Source organism: Papilio polytes, unplaced genomic scaffold (assembly GCF_000836215.1).
Source record: "Papilio polytes unplaced genomic scaffold, Ppol_1.0 DF824269.1, whole genome shotgun sequence".
In the NCBI taxonomy this organism is placed as follows: domain Eukaryota; kingdom Metazoa; phylum Arthropoda; class Insecta; order Lepidoptera; family Papilionidae; genus Papilio; species Papilio polytes.
In genome coordinates this window covers 4,415,414-4,434,556 of record NW_013524935.1, presented here as the reverse complement: position 1 = coordinate 4,434,556, position 19,143 = coordinate 4,415,414, and the positions used below count along the sequence as shown (strand labels likewise).

At 34.3% G+C, this 19,143-nt stretch overlaps 1 protein-coding gene across 1 annotated transcript in view; it reads right to left on the bottom strand.

Moving 5' to 3' along the window:
• Window positions 1-19,143, bottom strand: part of LOC106109986 — a 36,333-nt gene that overhangs the window by 8,060 nt on the left and 9,130 nt on the right. Inside the window, exon 2 of the mRNA XM_013291658.1 lies at window positions 514-586. The gene's annotated coding sequence lies outside the window, so the exon portion shown is untranslated. The remainder of the gene's footprint in view (window positions 1-513; window positions 587-19,143) is intronic.

The window sequence follows — 19,143 nt, the reverse complement described above, 5'->3', positions numbered from 1 at the left end:
AAAAAAAAAAAAAAAAAAAAAAAAAAAAAAAAATACCGTCGAATTGAATACCTCCTTCTTTTGGGAAGTCGGTCAAAAAACAGTTTACTTCAAACTTCATCGGTTTCAACTATTACGTTACTGGCTCATACAAAACGTGAAAATCGTTACACGCCCTATAATTACTCATATTTTTCTTGTAGAAAGCATAATCATGCATCTTTTCCGCAATCACTTTGGTTATAACTAGTGATAAGCAGTTGCATAAGCATTTAAAACAGTTATGAAACGTCGCAAAACATACAGACGCTAGGTAAGACTGTTCTGATTAACATCTTTTGTTGCGGTACTTGAATTCATCTACAGCACCACTTATGCCCGTTAAAGACTGTCCTGACAGTTTTAACTGAAGAGTCTAACTGTTCAGTTAAAACTATGCGTTTGGAAGAAAAAAATTAACTGCCAGTTGTACTGTTAAAGTTTTGGCTTCTAGCTAAATACCATTACTGTAAAATAATCTTAAAAATCACTCACGTCTTCAACAGTTGTTGGGCCTTGGGCCCGAAGTTGCTTAGCATTTTGTAACCGCCAAAATCACTTCGAAGCTCTGAAACAGAAATAAACTAATTACCAAATCGTGGAATAATTAAAAAAATAATTCTTAAGGAAACTTTCGTCCTAGTAACATAATTTAAACATTAAATTATGATACGTTATGTAATTCTGAGTCCACTTAAATGATGTGAATACGATTAACCACAACAATACGTTGACCCGAATTCTAAAAAAAAAATTCCACGCTGCAACATTACTTTGTCACCTTTTAATATTACGGAACGAATACTGATACGAATTTTAAACACTCCGTAAGCGCCACTTACAGGCAACTGTCAATATTTTAATGGAATTCGGAATTTAACCCTCTTAATTCGACGTAGTTTTTTTGTAGCAAAAATATATTTTTCCAATACACTAAAATCAAAATCTCACGTATTCTTCTCTAAATTAACAGTAGATTTTTGTAAATTAGTTGTTCGTAACCCTGGATACTATCGGTTAAGCGTGGTCTTACCATATAAGACCCTACTGTGTTTAAATGTCGTTTGAGTATTCTGCCTTTAGGTAATCATCACCAGCTCACTATACGTCGTCCCCACCGAGGGGCTCGGAGCCTAAGTAAGGGTGTCTAGGCCATAGTCAACCACGCTGGCCAAGTGCGGGATGGTCGACTTCACACATATCTTTGAATTTCTTCGCCGATATGTGCAGGTTGCATCACGATGTTTTCCTTCACCCTAAGAACGTCAGGTAAATTATGTATTTATGAAAATTCGAAAAATCGAAAATCACATTGGTACACGGCGGGAATCGAACTCAAGACCTGTAGATTGCAGGTCAAGTGCTTAAACCACTGAGACTTTAGGTAATAAAGGTAATAAATTAAGTGATATGGAGTAATTCGGTCTTTTTACCTTTCTATATTCCTGAAACTTTCTTCTACATAAATTTAGATTGATTACATCTAATTATCGTACTAAAAATGTCTAGATAGCCATTTAAATCTTAAGACTAACGATTGATTATCTAAGTATTTTATTACTAAAGCAATTAACATTAAACTAAGATAACGAACATAAATAAGTTTCCACAAATGGCAAGATCAAATGAGTGAATTTAAAACAAAACATGTTTAGTAAGAAATGCAAATCAAGTCGTAAACAGAAAAAGCGAAAGTGACGCGTTTTAACGAAATCCAATGCATCAAATTGTTGCAGATTAAAAATTGATTGTTTAATTGTATTAAATGATTTAAAAGAAAAAACTTAGATGAAATATTTTTCGTTTTGTCATCGACATTCAATAACTTTCTAATTTATTTAAAATACTTTTCACAGATGTTGTTACGTGATTTTGGAAATGGAACATCGTAACTTTGTTACTATAGTTCCATTACTATAATCTCTCTTTCTTAACCTTTTTCTGACACGTGTTAGTGGCTTATAGTCTGCCATTTTATCTACGATAATCTTACTAATGTTATAAATGCGAAAGTATAGATGGATGGATGGATGTGTGTTAGAGTTTGTAGCCTAAATGTCTGAACGGATTTCGATGAAATTTGGCATAGATGTAGAGGATAGTATGGAAGGACACATAGGCTATTTACTTTTATATTTTTGAAATCCACGCGGAGGGAGTCACGGGAGAAAGCTAGTAAAAAGATAAAATACACAAACTGAAAAAGACATGTTCAATTTATTTCACTCCAGGTTCGGATTAAGATTTAAAAACATGATAAATAAAAATTGAACAATTGTTTATGCTAATAAATCGTAAGTATTTGTACTTATATTGTTTTTAAAGTCATCGATCTCAATATGACGGTTAATATAGTTATTAAGATAAAAGACAGTATCGGAATGTATAATAAAAGTTTAGCAATCTTTCATAATATAACATCGATTAATATACCATCATTACATATCGATGCCGCAGATAATTACGTGATTTTCCTAACTTGCAACATAACCTATAATGATTTTGTTATCGTTAACATTATGTCACGATATGATGCACAGATAATGTATGGATTAACTAGCTTTCGCTCGCGACTTCGTCCGCGTGTAATCATACTAATATTATAAATGCGAAAGTTTAGATGGATGGATGTTTGTTAGAGTTTGTAGCCTAAACGGCTGAAAGGGTTTCGATGAAATTTAGTATAGGTGTAGAGAATAGTCTGGAAGAACGCAGATGATGTACTCATTTAGTGGGCAAAAGGGGACTCTAAGGATAGGTTTCTCATACTTTTAATTAACGGAGAACACTTGACAATACTTACAGTATGGAAATTAGGAACTTTTTTTATAATTTAAGATATCAATTGCAGATGCGTTGCCTACTCTTAATCGACGGAGGAGGAGACGTATATAAAAAAGATATTTCCCCTTCCTATGCGTCTCCGCTGCCGTCAAATCCACTTTTGCTTCCCATCTTGTCCTTAAAAGAAAAGGGTGGTAAGAGAAAGGGACTTTATTTAGGCCTCTGGCACCACACTAATTAGACCAAACGCGTAATTACTTCCACATCACGCCTGTCTTCTGAGTAATCGTTGTGTTGTACCGAGCGAGCCGAGCCATTCGTGCCAAGATCTATCACTGTTAAAGTTACTAAGTCATTAGAGATTAAGGTGGCTCAGGATTAGTATGGTTTCCAGATTATTATCATATTTTATTAACTATTACATCTATTAATTAAAATTGGCATATGTTATTCTCAGCTACTGCATTACGAATTTCTTAATACATTTAGAAATATGACTATCATTAAGACATCCATTCCCATAAAGAGATATTTATTTTGTAAGACAGTAATTTAATAGCATTGACATTTACAGTTTTGAAATTTATTTAATAGTGAAAGGATGGTAATATGGACGGAAATTAACATTAATGAGTTAGAATGAGCGACACCGTCCGTGTAGAGTTAAAAAAATCCAAAGTAAGTAGCATATGTGTTCTTCCAGACTACCCTCTATATCTATACCAAATTTCATCAAAATCCGTTCAGCATTTTAGGTTACAAACTCTAACAATCATCTATCCATCCATCTAAACTTTCGCATTTATAATATTAGTATGATATATGTAGATGTTACACTTACGTGCCTAATTAAAGTGGGAACAAGAATGATATAAAGAAGTCGCTTCGCCATTTCGGCCGATTCAGGTAGCGTTTGCTAGTTTGCCAACTTGTATTATAAAAAAAATATAGATAGCTAGGAGAGAGTAATGGAATGAAGAATAGAGTATAGATGTATTGTGTTAACAAAATTAAGAAGTAATAAATGATCTGAGGGATGAGGGATGTAACCTTCCGGATGGGGAGGATAATTATACCAATATTATAAATGTGAAAGTTTAGGATGGATGTTAGAGTTTGTAGTCTAAACGGCTGAATGCATTTCGATAAAATTTTGGTATAGCGTAGAGGATAGTCTGGAAGAATCCATAGGCTCTCCACATTTCTTTTTTTTAATACAACGCGGACGGACTCGCAAGCGAAAGCTAGTATCAAATAAAAGATTATCTATTTGTATTTAATACATCATGTTTTAACATCTTTTACTAGTTACTATGTTCTATTTTATAAACATATCAACACAACGTTGTTAATAATCGATTTCAAATAACATTTCAACATGCGATTAAATTCTGCTTGTATTACATGACATCAATTCAGCCATAACATGAATTGAGGTTTTCATAAAACAACATTTTAAATACTGAGCGCAGCAAAATCTAATAAATGTAAAATATTATTTTTATCATCACTCTGTTTACGCGAACTGTTAAAGAAATAAATTCCCTCCCCACTTGATTCAAACATTCCAAATACCGCCGTAAAACTGTAATTTACAATTATACACTACTAGCTTACGCCCGTGAATCAGTCCACATAGACTTAACAAAAGTTGTCTATGTCTTTCCAGGCGGTGTTCTACATCTGTGCTAAATTTCAACGAGATTCATTAATCCGTTTTTGTAACAGACATCCATCTAAACTTTCTCATTTAAAACATTATTACAAAACATAATGATAAGACTTCGATCTAAATATTCAATTATTGAAGACAATTAAAAAGAGCGACGGTGGCTCAGTGGTTTAAGCACTTGACTTGTAATACATAATTTACCCGACGTTCTTACGGTGAAGGAAAACATCGTGATACCTACACATAATCGGCGAAGAAATTCAAAGATATATGTGAAGTCAACCAAACCGCAGTGCAGCGTGGTTGACTATGGCCTAGTCATCCTAACTTAGGGTAGGCTACGAGCCCCTCAGTGGGGACGTTTAGTGAGCTGGTGATGAAATATTTCACTAAAATGGATAGGAAATATACGTCCTTAAATATGTACGCATTTTTACATAACTGTATTTTGCATAATGATGTATTCATACATATTTTGAGTTTGAGAATTTCATTATATACACTTTCATTATATACACTTTCATTATATACACGTCACGCTACGTGCGATTTTCAAAACATTTGGAGCACATGAATAGGTATTGTGTTAACTACATAAAATAAAAATATTTTCCATCTGATTTGTCAGTTTTATAAGCATTGCCTTTTATTCTATTATTATCTTCATTACCAATATATTGATTCAAGGGCTCGTCCTTAAATAAATAAAAATACGAAACAGTTATTAAGAACATATTTAAAAAAAAAATAAATATGTTTGGTTTAGAAATTAATCGCAATTTACTAAAGTTTATTGCCAAAAATATTAATAATTAACTATTTATTTAGAACTGGTATCATTATTATTAATAACTAGCTTTCGCCCGCAACTTCGTCCGCGTGGTATTAAAGAAAACAAAAATATGTAGCCTATGTGCTCTTCCAGACTATACTCTACATCTATGCCAAATTTCGTCTACATCCGTTTAGCCGTTTTGACTAAGAACTGAAATAAATGTAAACTTTCGCGTAAAATATTAGTATGATTAGTAATTCTTAATTCGAGATACTGTTTTTTCTGTTGACCGTACATGTCTCGCCCACGTCAGATATCTAAGATAGACTTTCATCTTGAGTCATTCGTAATTAATTGGCTTGCATTTCTGCTAATGCATTTCCGCAAACTAGCGAATTAATCTATTAATTACATTTAGTGGCGAAACATTTTAGTCGAAAGTTATGTGAAAATAATTTTTAGACTTTTTACCGAAGAAAGGTGCCACTGAGAAAGGGTAGAGATGTAAAGACCAATAAGTAATTTTAGACAAAATATAATTGTAACATCGTAATTATATTGAGCATCGACACTCGCCAGAATGGCGAATTCATTCTTAACTAGCAGTTGCTCACGACTTAGCCCGGCGAAAATCTAAAATAATACAAAATATAGCCTATGTTACTCACAGATAAATTACTTTACTAATGGTGAAAGGTTTTTAAAATTTGCCCAGTAGTTTTTGCGTGAATCAAATACATACAAAAATACAAATCTTTGCTCTTTATGACATTGGTACAGATAGTTATTCCCGAATCACATTGACAGATGTTATAGAGATGGGACGTTTATGCCGATGATATAGTGTTGTGCCGCTACTTTACTGCGTTACCGAATTCTAACAGTTACCTATAGACAATGTGTTATCGCCTACTCAAGGTCATCTGGCATGATTTACTAAGGGTAAATCAAGGGTAAGGGTACGGGGAGCTGATGATGATAGTCACCTACGTGTAGGTTCCCAGGCTACACGTAAAATTGCATACACAGAAAAAACAAAGCAGTCCAAGAAAGGCAATAAAATGCAGGGAGATAATCAAGAAGGAATAGAACGGTGATAGATATCTGTAAAATAAAGAGAGTAAGAGTAAGGGCCTGTCCCACCACTAGCTGATAGAGGCTCAGATAGCTTAATAATTACGTAAATTTCAGATAAGGTAACAAAGTCTCCATCAAAATTTCCATCATATATTTTACACGTTCGATTGTTATTAGACAATTTACAATTTGGTAGGACTGACACTTAAGAAACTAAAGTGTATGAACTAATACAGGAATGGGTAATATAGTAACAGAAGCTCTGCTTGTGAAACCATTCAGTACAAACTATTCGCGTTTCTCTTCTTATGCATTAAAGCGACTTGGTTAGCATTTGCAATACAATTCCTGTATGGTTATCGCTGTGGTTACTTTCATCTACACTTTGAATAGAATATAAACAGTATTTTGAACTTTAAAGTTTATTTCATATTGCAGAGAAATCTATGGAATATTTTTGTTTAAAGAGATTAGTTATTTTGTTTGTATGGTACTGTACATGTATATGGTGTGTTTATGGTTATTAGTCTTATGGAAGCAGATTTACTGGCGTGACTGACTGGACTGACTGCTCCAGTCGTCCTCAAACTTCGTCAACGTTTTTTTTTATATAATATGAGGTGGCAAACGAGCAAGCGGCCACCTGAATCCACCGAAATGGAAATCGACCGCTGCCCATAGACATCCGCGATTGCAGATGCGTTGCCTACCCTTAATTGACGGAGGAGGAGACGCACATAAAGAGGACATTTCCCCTTCCTATGCGTCTCCTCCACCGTCAAATCCACTTTTCCTTCCCATTCTTTCCTCTTAAGAAAAAGGTGGAAAGGGAAAGGGACTAAAATCAGGCCTTTGGCACCACACTCATCAGACGAAACGCGGAATTGCTTCCACTTCACGCCTGTTTTCTGTGTGGTCGTGGTATTACACCGGGCGAGCCGGCCCATTCGTGCGAAAATTTTAAAGCGGGCTGTACAACTGTTGAAACGTGGAATTCAGAAGAGTACTACTACTTAACTACCCTCCTATTAAAGGCCTGTCAAAATCGGTGCAATTGTTCTGGAGGTTGGCAGTGATTTAGACAGCGCGGAATGATTAGTAACAGTAGTAGACTTTTAACAGTGGTAGAACCTGCTTTGACATCTTCACGAATGGGTCTCACCCGGTGTAATACCACGACCACATAGAACAGGCGTGAAGTGGGAGCAATTCCGCGTACAGTTTGATGAGTGTGGTGCTGGAGGCCCGGTTTTAGTACTTTTTCCTTCTTACCCATTCTTATAAGAAAAGGATAAAAAGGGAACGTATATTTGACACTGGAGAAGACGCGTAGGAAGGGGAAATATCCTATTTATGTGCGTCTCCTCTTCCGTCGGCTAATATAGTCAACGCATCGGCTATTGCAGATGTCTATGCGCAGCAGGCGCTTCGCTATTTTGGTGTATTCAGGTGGCTTGTTCGTTTGTCACCTTATAATATAAATATAGTTTCATATTCATCAGAGATTTCTACTAAGGGACATCTTAACGGACTATCAAAGGATTTGCATTGAATTGAATATTACAATAAAACTTATTACGCTTTAAGCTAAGTATTTTCGTAATTCTCACAATTCAAATGTATTACGCCATATCCTACTCATGAATTTAAATGACTTACGACATCCGAAATGCAACGATGGTCATATAATATGCTTAATATGGCGCTAATTTGCCTGATTTACACAAATAAGGCATGCAGATATTATTATCTTATTTAATTCGGCACACATTCATCTTGAGACATATAAAAAGCGGAAACTGTTCAATATTCTCTTTTAGGATAATAAAACTTTGATGTTAAATATCTCAGAAAAAGCAAGACTGTAAATTAATTGTATCTATACATATAAAGAGGATTTTTTTTGTATTTCAGTATGTATTCGATTCACATAAAAACTACTGGGCTGATTTTAAAAATTCTTTCACTACTAGAAAGGTAATTTATCTGTGAGTAACATAGACCATATTTTTAACTTCACGTGAACGAATTCGCGAGCTACAGCTAATGATTTAATATAGCTCTTCATCGGTTCTTAAATTTATCTTACTCTTGATTAAAAATGCGAAAGTTTTAATGGATGTTTGTTACTACGTATCTCCAAAGCAGCTTAACGGATCTCGATGTAATTGGGTATAGATATAGAACATAGTCTGGAAGAAGACATTGGCAACTTAAGATTTTTTTTTAATTCCACGCTGACAACGTCGTGGCCGACAACTGGACGGATCATGTTACTGTTGGTTTTGTAAATAACGGATTATAGACGAAACTGTATGTCTATCTAACATTTATGTTCCTACAACCAAGTTATTGGAGTTCCGAAATACGTTTTGTCGTCAGAGATTTACCTAACGGATACCGCAAAAGTGCATAACGGGTAAGTAATAAGTTTTACCGCCTAGCGAAACTACGGTATCCGCGAGCTTTTGTTCATAATATTTGCCCATGTAATATAAAATTATACAAAACTAGCGGAACAAACAATCTTTGCTTGCATATTACCTAAAGCTTAACATTATCTGGCATTAAACTAACCTGACAGCGCCATCTATTGAATTTTAATTTAAATTAAAACTGGCTGCTTCTAACACGTCTAAAAATATTAAATCAATCCAACGTTTTAAAGTTTCTGTGATACATATACGTAAAAGTGTATTTATAAATCTATACTATTTTAATAAAGTGTAAACACACACTTCTTTGTTGCCTAAGATGTCAGCAATTACAGCATATTTTTAATAAATGAATAATTCTTTTTTCAATAAAAAGTCCTACACTTACGTCACGCTTTAGGCTATATATTTTCACGCCATTAAACTTAGGGGGCAAATATTTTGGATATTAACTTTAATGTGTGAAAGAGACCATAAGTTGCTGCCAACATCAAGGAAGCGAGATTGTCGAGGTTTGTCATGTCAAGTCATTTTGACATTTGCTATTGATAATTTGACAAACGTAAACAATAATATAACATTCTCAAAGTTTCGTGCGGATGAAGCGGCACGGGAACAGCTAGTACTAAATGCAATACTCATATAGTTTTATTTAAACCGCTGATCGTCAATTTAATTAACTACTTGCATTTCACAATCGTATTACGTAGTGTTCAAGAAATAACTTCGACATACCACGTAGAATATATTATGAAATTGTATTACAAGACGTAGTTCCAACAATTGTAGCTTTGTTAATAAAGTGTTTAACGTGGGTTTACACTGGGATTTATTTTTTTAATAAGTAACGTTATCTCTGTTTTTTCTAAAGAAATGAAGGAGAGGTCAAATTGTTTTTGCTTGTGTTTCGGCTTTGGAAATGATGATGAACAGTTGTTCTGAAATGTTTTAGTTATATTATGGTTAATTGTTTGTTGAACGCAATTTGGGTTGCTAAAATGTCTATTTGCAATAAATTGTATGGCATAGATATGACGACAAAATTGACTTTGTGGTTAAAATTAACTTATAAAGCCTTTCAGAAAACGATAAAATTATTTAAATACGCCTATATTTACATAAAAATGTTGATGTTAATAATAAAAATAAGGTTTAATTGAATTATAAAATTCCCATACACTTTGAGGAGCCCTAAAATGCTGCATGATTCATCACTTAATATCGAAAGTTGGTAAACCCATAAATATCGAAGTAAAAGTGCGTTGATATCGCTATAGATTGAATCAAAATCGAATCGAGTATGCTTATAACGGTGGTGATACCGCTAATCCTCGGCTACCCTGCTACAGCGAGTATGCTACAGTTACGATGGCTTACCCCACTTGCCCGAATATACATTCACACGAAGGCAGTATTCCAAATATTGTAACACATTAATATTACTAAGTACTGAGGCCGTACACAAAGTTAGCGATTTGATTTGAAACGTCATAATGTATAATAAATACAGGGCTACAATTCTTCCATACATCATTTTTAAGTACGTCTTATCGTTTAGACTACGGAAGCTAAGAAAGCAAAAATGACCCCAAATTTCGTCACGCGATTTTGAGCTAAACTATTTAACTACGTCTTTGACTACAAAAATTAAACAAAAAAATGGGACCCACCTTTCGGATAAAAAAACACATACAGACGAATTGAGTACCTCCTAATTTTGGGAAGTCGGTCGAAAAGTTTCCAAAATAAGTATGTGACACATCAAGATCCAGTTAAGGGAAATTGATCCGTTTCGGTTTGTTCATTCAACTATGGTAGTACTGGATTGTAGAACAGCTCTGATTCACTGTTCTACCCTAGTGTGAAACTATCATAACGTGGATCTGTTGTGAAGAATTTCACTGTCATATGCCGTATGCTGTACGTTCGGCCATTAAAGTGAAACCTACTTTATATGTAAATCCGAGTTATTGCTAACTAGCTGCTGCTCGCGACTTCGCCCGCATTAAATAAAAAAATAATATTAAACAAGGCCTATGTTATTTACTGATAATGTAGCTTTTTAATGGTGAAAGAATTTATAAAATCGGCAAAGTAGTTTTTGAGTTATTTCATTACAATCAAACCTAGAAACTTAAACTTAAACTTAGAGGTAGACCTAGAAAGAGATGGATGGATTGCGTGAAAGGTGACATGATCAAGAAGGGAGTGATGACTGAGATGACGGATGATAGAATGCTTTGGAGGACGAAAACCCGGTGCGCCGACCCTACGGGAGTAGGATAAGGCAGGGGAGATGATGATGAATCAAACAAAGTTTTCCTCTGTATAATATTAGTATAGATAGAAAAAAAGACGAGCGAAAAACTTTACCTTCTTTTTCAGTCACGTAAAAAAGCGGAGTTCCATGCAATAAGGCGACTTTTCTGAAAGTTGAACACCGCGAAGAGTACTGATTGTACTTTATTTAAAAATACCTTAAGGATTTGACATTGCATAGTGTCGTATTAAAAATATTTCATCATTCACTTATTGAACTGAAGAATTAAGGTCGTTTCTAACCCTTCTTTTCTTGCGTATTGAGGTTAATATGCTTATAAAAGCGGTTATGTATGCGTTAACCTTATAAATGTGATTATAAAATGTTTCAATGGAAAGAATTTTCTTTGTAACTATTGAATGAGTTATAACACTGTTATTGAAAATACAACTTTGTATTCTAAGATTGTATTTATAACTAACTGTTCCCGTGCGGCTTCATACGCATGAAATTATGAAAATTTTATTTTATTGTTTCATTTGTTAAATTATCAATTGCAAATGGCAAAATGACATGACATGAAAAACCTTAACAATCTTGCTTTCTTGATGTTGGCAGCAACTTATGGTCTCTTTCCCACATTAGGGTTTTAATCCAAAATATTTACTTCCTACGTTTAATGGCGTGAAAATATATAGCCTAAAGCGTGACGCAAGTGTAGGGCTTTTTATTAAAGAAAGAATTATTCAAAAATATGCTGTGATTGCTGACATCTTAGGCAACAAAGCAGTGTGTGTTTACGCTTTATTATAATAGTATAGATTGTATAGATTTATGACATTTTTATAATTCCGATTGATTTATTAGTTGTGTTTGTGTACAAATACTACAAGTATATAGGAATGTATGACTTTATATGATTCTATTGACGTTTTCTATGATTGATGTTAAGTTAATACTTATGTAACTTAATAGAATCACATTTTATAAGGAGAACTTTGTCAATTAGTGTGGAGGTACACCGGTAGAGGTAGACCTAGAAAGAGATGGATGGATTGCGTGAAAGGTGACATGATCAAGAAGGGAGTGATGACAGATGACGGATGATAGAGTTATTTGGAGGACGAAAACCCGGTACGCGAACCCTATTTAGATAATCTAACTTGTTTAATAGGACAAACTAAAATAATATACTAATGATACATTTAAAACAGGTTAGATATCCTTGTATAACTATACAAACTTCCAGACAAGTTAACATTGTAGAATATGTAACAGATTTAGTTGACTTACAGACAAGATACGATCTCTTGTAACATATGAGTGTCCAAATTGACACCAATTACACGCAGTTGGTACCTAAAGTCGCAGATATAACCGTGAAATCTTATTGCTAAAACAGTTGAAAACTGATTTAACTATCGCTGTCTCTGTTTGTCTTACAGATAGGAGTGAGATGACATGTATTTCTTAAATGGTTTAGGCTTTTCTTGTAGTGGCATTATCTTCGTAGAAGTTACAAATATACATATGGCCGAATACTGAAACGAAATCGATATATGTAACAGAATCTTAAATTATAAGACCAAGCTGAAACTCTTAATTCCATTAAAATTTTGACGTTCCTCAGATAAGCGGCGCTTACGAAGCGAAGTGATAAAAATTCGTGTTAGAATCCAACCTATAGTATTCAAAAGATATTGTAATTTTTTTTTTACTTTTACAACTTAATTAAGTAGCGATTCTCGTGCTGTTGAATATATATCTATGGTAATTTAAAACTTGAAGTTTCCACGTAAATATAAGCAAGTTAATATTTACGAGTCTTCGCAAGTACGCATCATGCCGCGCTTTACCCGCTTTCACTTAAGTCGGCAACTTAGTTTTGTTCATACGTGTATTGTTATTAAGTTATTTTCCATACATACTAACCATATAGTCAATAATAAATTTAAAAGACGCGTGGGAACAAAAATGAATTTCATTTTGATTAAATTAAACGCATTGAATTAATTGGAAGCGTCGATGGCTCAGTGGTTTAAGCACTTGACTTGTAATCTACAGGTCCTGGGTTCGGATCCCGCAATGTACCATGTCATAATTTCATATCTAAATACCGGACGTTCTAACAAAACACGTGATAAAACCTGCACATATTGGCGAAGAAATTACAAGATATGTCAACTTACAGGGTACCAGCGTATTCGATTATGGCCTTGTCAGCCTTAACTTACGATAGGATCCGAGCCTAAGTGGAGATGTATAGTGAGTTGGTGATGATAGAATTATTATTGTTTTTCCCCGTCAACCGACTGAAAAATCTCATGGAATTAATACGTCTAACTATATTAAGGTAATACTGTCAGTGTACCTAAGATGGCTATGCCGTTAGTTAGACATGATTCTGGTGAGCTTAACTACCGTAGATCTGGGTTTATATGTTGCTCTTATTCAAGTTTTCCTAAACATATAACTAGGAACATAGATCGTTAAGCTACAACCAGTATCATAAACATAGCATGTTATTACACAGTCATATAATAAAATAAATTGTTCATATTCTGCGTAAATAGAAAAATGTTTTCGCGGACCAACTTTCTTTTTCTTTATAATGTACTTTGTAATGTAATTTTACTATTTTTGTTTGCATAAATGAATAATTTAACTTATTAGCATGGTTTACCCTTTTTTCACAATACGGGAGAACCCTTACCTGTCAGAGCGTCTGCATCCTATTTTTTAGTTGACTCCTACGGGTAATTTATTTCTACCGAGTTGTAACTTTATTGTCATTGTAATTAATAATAGCGCCATCTAGTTTAAAAATTTTAGAAACATTATCATAAAACATATCATAGAACTAAGTGAATAAATTAATCTAGCGTCTATTTATGATCAGAAGTGACGCATGGCTCGCAAAGTGAAACGTATTCAGTTTCCTTCTGATTACAGATTTGCTATGAAATTTATGAAAGCTTGTCCAATCTGTAATAAACTGTAATAAACGAGATGGTAATTCGTGTACTGCTATTATAAGTAGCTTGTTTAATTGTTAAAACGAGTTTAAAGTAATCTATTTCAACAATTTTGTAAGCGATAACTGTTGCTCGCGACTTCGCCCGCGTGAATTTAACAAAAACAAATGATATAACTTATGTATGTTACTCACAGATAAATTACCTTTCTAACTATATAAGAATTTTAAAAATCTTCCCATTAGTTTTTGACTTATTTCTATACATACAAAAATACAAATCTTTCCCCTTTAACTACGAGTATATTAGTACAGATATAGATTTTGTACTGCAGATCTGCTGGTAACTGTGGACTAGACTTTTAGTTGCCGTTAACAGTAAAAACAAAAAAAAACTTACTTTACAAATGATTCATTCAATATATTTAATAATATTTTCAGATCAATTTTTATTTTTTTTTTTTTTTATAAAAAAAAGGGGGCAAACGAGCGGCGTGAACACCAAGGTGGTCAACGACGCCCATGGACATTCGTAACACCAGAGGAACTACAGATGCAATTTTTATTTGTGAATGTATTTGTTATTTTACACGATGTATTCTCTTACGTTTTTTTGTCAAATATTAAAAGAATAAACTTGTTTCATAAACAGTCATTTAAACAGAAAAACAACTCGTCTAATTTCCGATTTCTTATTTCCTCATTACCATGGGCTTCCCCCTCCCTTACTATAACCATATTCACTACTAATTACGTATATCTCAGTTTTCATAACAAGCCAGTTCAAAAAGGAACCTGTACAAGGTAACAAAAGACGTAATATTACTAACTTCTCGTAATACGTAAACTGGTTTTTAACTAATGCAAATCGATGTAACTTTAGAGAGTATATGCAGATTACTTTCCGAAACACGAAATTTTCTCGATAAGTAAAAGTTCCTTTATTATTTATCGTTAATAATAAGATAGTGAAAGTGATCGACGCCATTTTGTATTGAATTTATAATCTTTGCAATCTTCTCGTTAATCTATGTCAAATGTCATAGAGTATTACATTTCTTTTTTTGCATATTAAAAGAATTCCTTCTGCTGTGACCATTTACTTCTTAAAGGAGGTTATATTTAAATACTTTTAAATAAACTTATTAAAATGTCGTAACGTTATTTAGCTTACATAAGTTTTAATAGTGAAATACTAAAAGTTAACAAACTGACATACTCACAATTGTTACGGGTCAAAGATCAGTACTAAGTCACTCCCTTGAAAGGAATTCAATCCTTAGTGTAAGTTAATATTCAAATTAGTTAAGTAGAGATTTTAAAATCTTACTCATAGCACAAACTAATCTCAAGTGATTAACAAATGAAAATATTAATAAAATAAACAAAATCGCATGTTACAAGGAGAACGTTAGTTATGAGTGTGGAGGTACACCGGTAGAGGTAGACCTAGAAAGAGATAGATGGATTGCGTGAAAAGTGGCATGTTGAAGGGAGTGATGACTTTTTTTTATAATATAAGGTGGCAAACGAGTGAGCGACCACCTGAATCCACCGAAATGGAAAGCGACCGCTGCCCATAAACATCCGCAATTGCAGATGCGTTGCATATCCTTAAATGTCCTCTCTAGGATATTACCCCTTCCTATTCGTCTCCTCCACCGTCAAATCCACTTTTCCTTCAAATCCTTTCCTCTTAAGAAAAGGGTGGAAAGGGAAACGGACTAAAATTAGGCCTCCGGCACCACACTCATCAAACGAAACGCGGAATTGCTTTCACTTCACGTGAAAAACTGAGATGATTTATGATAGAGATATGTGGAGGACAAAAACCTGTTGCGCCGACCTTACGGGAGTAGGATAAGGAGAACGATGATGGTGAAATTACCCACTCATAATATTACTTCAGTATTACCCTTAAGTTTATAAACCTAGCTATAACTACACGAAGTCACAGGTTTCTATTTATAATATTAATAAATCCTTCTTCTAGCACAGACTTAGTAAGCGAAAGTACACAAGCTTTCGCCCAGTTCAGCTATTTTCACAAGCTTCTGTAACTTGAATCCAAATATATATAAATGTCAAATAAACCATGTTAATGTTAAAGTATGGAAGCTGTAGAACTTTAGAGAAACTTCAGAGATTTCTAATTCTATAATACAATTAAGTAAAGGTAAATTGTATTATTAATCCTTATTATTAACTTAATACTATTAGACAACTTATTTAATTGATACTGTCGCTTTTAACTCAGAGCAATGCTTCTGTAGACTCAAGTTACGCGCCAATCTATCCATACTTCTAGTGACATTGACAGCTGTCAGCTAGGGACGTGACGTTTATGCCGATAATCTAGAGTTGCGCCAATTCTATAGCACGGTACTAATTTTATTCCTAACAATACAAAGATTTGATGAAAAACAAGGAATTCAACTCACACATCCATAAAGACATAAAGTCAATCCGTTAGGAGCACACGTGGTAGCACACTAGTCAACCGTAACATAGGACAGACTCCAAGTGCGTCGGTAAGGTATCTTATCAAATGAATACAACCAATTGTAAATAACTATAAGGTATTTACTGGTCAATTATATCTGCTATATGTACAGTAAGACCAGATGCTCACCTTTGACTAAACTACTATACAACTGGTGTGCGATTGTCGATTGTTTCGCAGCCAATCCAACTGTTTAGCACAACTAAAAAATCGAGTAGTGTGCGCACCTCCATATAAGCTCATAGGAATGAAGGCGCGACTAAACAGTAACGCGATAGTGTAGTCAAAATGTGTGTGCGGTCTTACTCGCTAACTCTCACGACTAATATTGAAAACGTTATAAAGAGTTGTGTAGAGCGTCGGTAGCTCTGTGGTTTCAGCTCTTGACTTGTAATCTACAGGTCTTAGCTTCGAATCCCGCCGTACTTGATTTTCGATTTTTCGAATTTTCATATGTACATAATTTAAACGACGTTCTTACGGTGAAGGAAAACATTGTGATACAACCTACATACATCGGCGAAGAAATTCAAAGATATGTGTGAAGTCAACCTGCACTGGGCCAGCGTAGTTGACAGCCTAGTCACCCCTTACTTAGGGTAGGCTCCGAGCCCCTCGGTGGGGACGTATAGCCGGTTATGAAAGAGTTGTAATATGTAGCTGTTAACGGTGCATTAATACCAGTGTCGATTATAGACTAAATACAACGCTACGACTTTTCATTTATCAAGGACAAAGCTATAAAACATAAGTTACTTAATCGTCCCCAAATCCTAGAAAAATATATCAAAAATGCATAACAAAATTAAAACAGATATATTGTAATCGATAAATCAATTATGTTTTATAAGAATAAATGCAATATTTAATAGAAAAATTTACATAATTATTTAAAAACAGATACTTTTAATTAAGTATAATAAATTGTAGATTTATCACTTTCTTATGTAACGTCCTCAAATAATATGAAAACTGTTTTAGAGCTACGAAAAATTAAAAATGGATTCTTTATAATACTACAAGTATTTCCAACTCCGAATATCTTGTTCTTGAAATTATTAAATTTGTGTATTTCTAACTCAATTTATAAGAATCGATACAGACGCTCAGTTTTACAATAAAACTGTACAGTTTAACTGACATTAATGTTTTGCATACACACTCATCTTACGCCTTTTAAACGCTACAATCGCTCAGTTAAATCTGTAGCCGTCTACTATAAACCCTTAAGGTACGTATGACTGCAAGTAACGAGATAATTTGGCGGCAGAGATATGAATGTTTAGAGCGGCCAACGATTACCACAAATTGAAATATGGCAATTCTACGTAGCAAAGTATCACTTATAATCGTAAAGAGACATCTCTTGTACGGTTTATTTGCTCAAAAGTTTGCGTATTAATAAACGGTACAAATTAAACTATGACAGAATGGATACGTACAGTTAACATGTCTCAAGCGTACATTGAACTTTCCTTTCCAAAAAGGCATTTGGATGGCTCATCACAGAAAGGAGGCTTCAATCCGCTACATTACAGATTTTTTTGTAATAAACTATTTTGTAACTTAAAAATAATACACAAACATCGCTCACATACTTACAATAATATAAAGACAAAAAACCGATATTCGATTTACTTTAACTCGAGTTTTTTAATCACTAATGTCCGGTTTCCCAGCTACAATTAACCATTCGTTGGTTTGGTAATTCCATGAAATGCGTTTTTACGTAACTTGAGTTTTACTTCGTTGAAACTTAGGTCAAACTGAAGCTAATGAATTACTAGGTAGTGATAAAATAAATGGAAACTTCAGCAACCCCCCCAAGCAAGCATTAGTAATTGAACAGTCGAACTGTTCATTTAAAACGGTACAATTTTATTTCTTTTAATTCCGCTCGGACGGAGTCGCGGGCGAAAGCTAGTACATCTATAAATTTTCATCGCATTACGTTGAACATGTCATAGGACATGACGTATCACGTTTCATAAACATAGTACAACAACAGTCTTCCAATTAAAAGAATACCGTGCTTACAATACGAGTACATCCATTTGAGTCTTCTTCTTCTAATGCCTCTCCATTACCGGAGGTTGGCCGTCAGCTCAGCGAATCTCACCCTGTCCTGTGCCAAGCGAAAAAGTTGTTCGACGCTGGCGATACTTGTCCACTCCCGGATGTTTCTTAGCCATGATTTCCTTTTCCTTCCAACGCGTCGTCTGCCCGCGACTTTGCCCATAATAATGAGTTGGAGAAGCTTATATCTTTCATGTCGCAAAACATGCCCCAAATATGCAACTTTTCTCTTTTTGACGGTTTGCAACAATTCTCGTTTTTTGCCGACGCGTTGTAAGCATTTGTTGCCATTTGAGTCAAAATTCCAAAATGTTAGACCCGGACATAAGTGTGCATAACATATTTACTATAAAAACAAGCTTGTCAATGCACATTAGTATGTGATTACATAAACACAGATCGAGCACGTTAGTGCGCGTTCCACTAATCTTGTAGAATTAAACACGCATTATAGATAATCAAGTATAAACACAGAGGCCTGCTTTGAGCTTTTGCGGAAAGTATTAATTTCCCGGCGAGCGCTAGAAAGTTGCGTGTCTGTATACAGGTTACCTAGGTCATACTGAAAG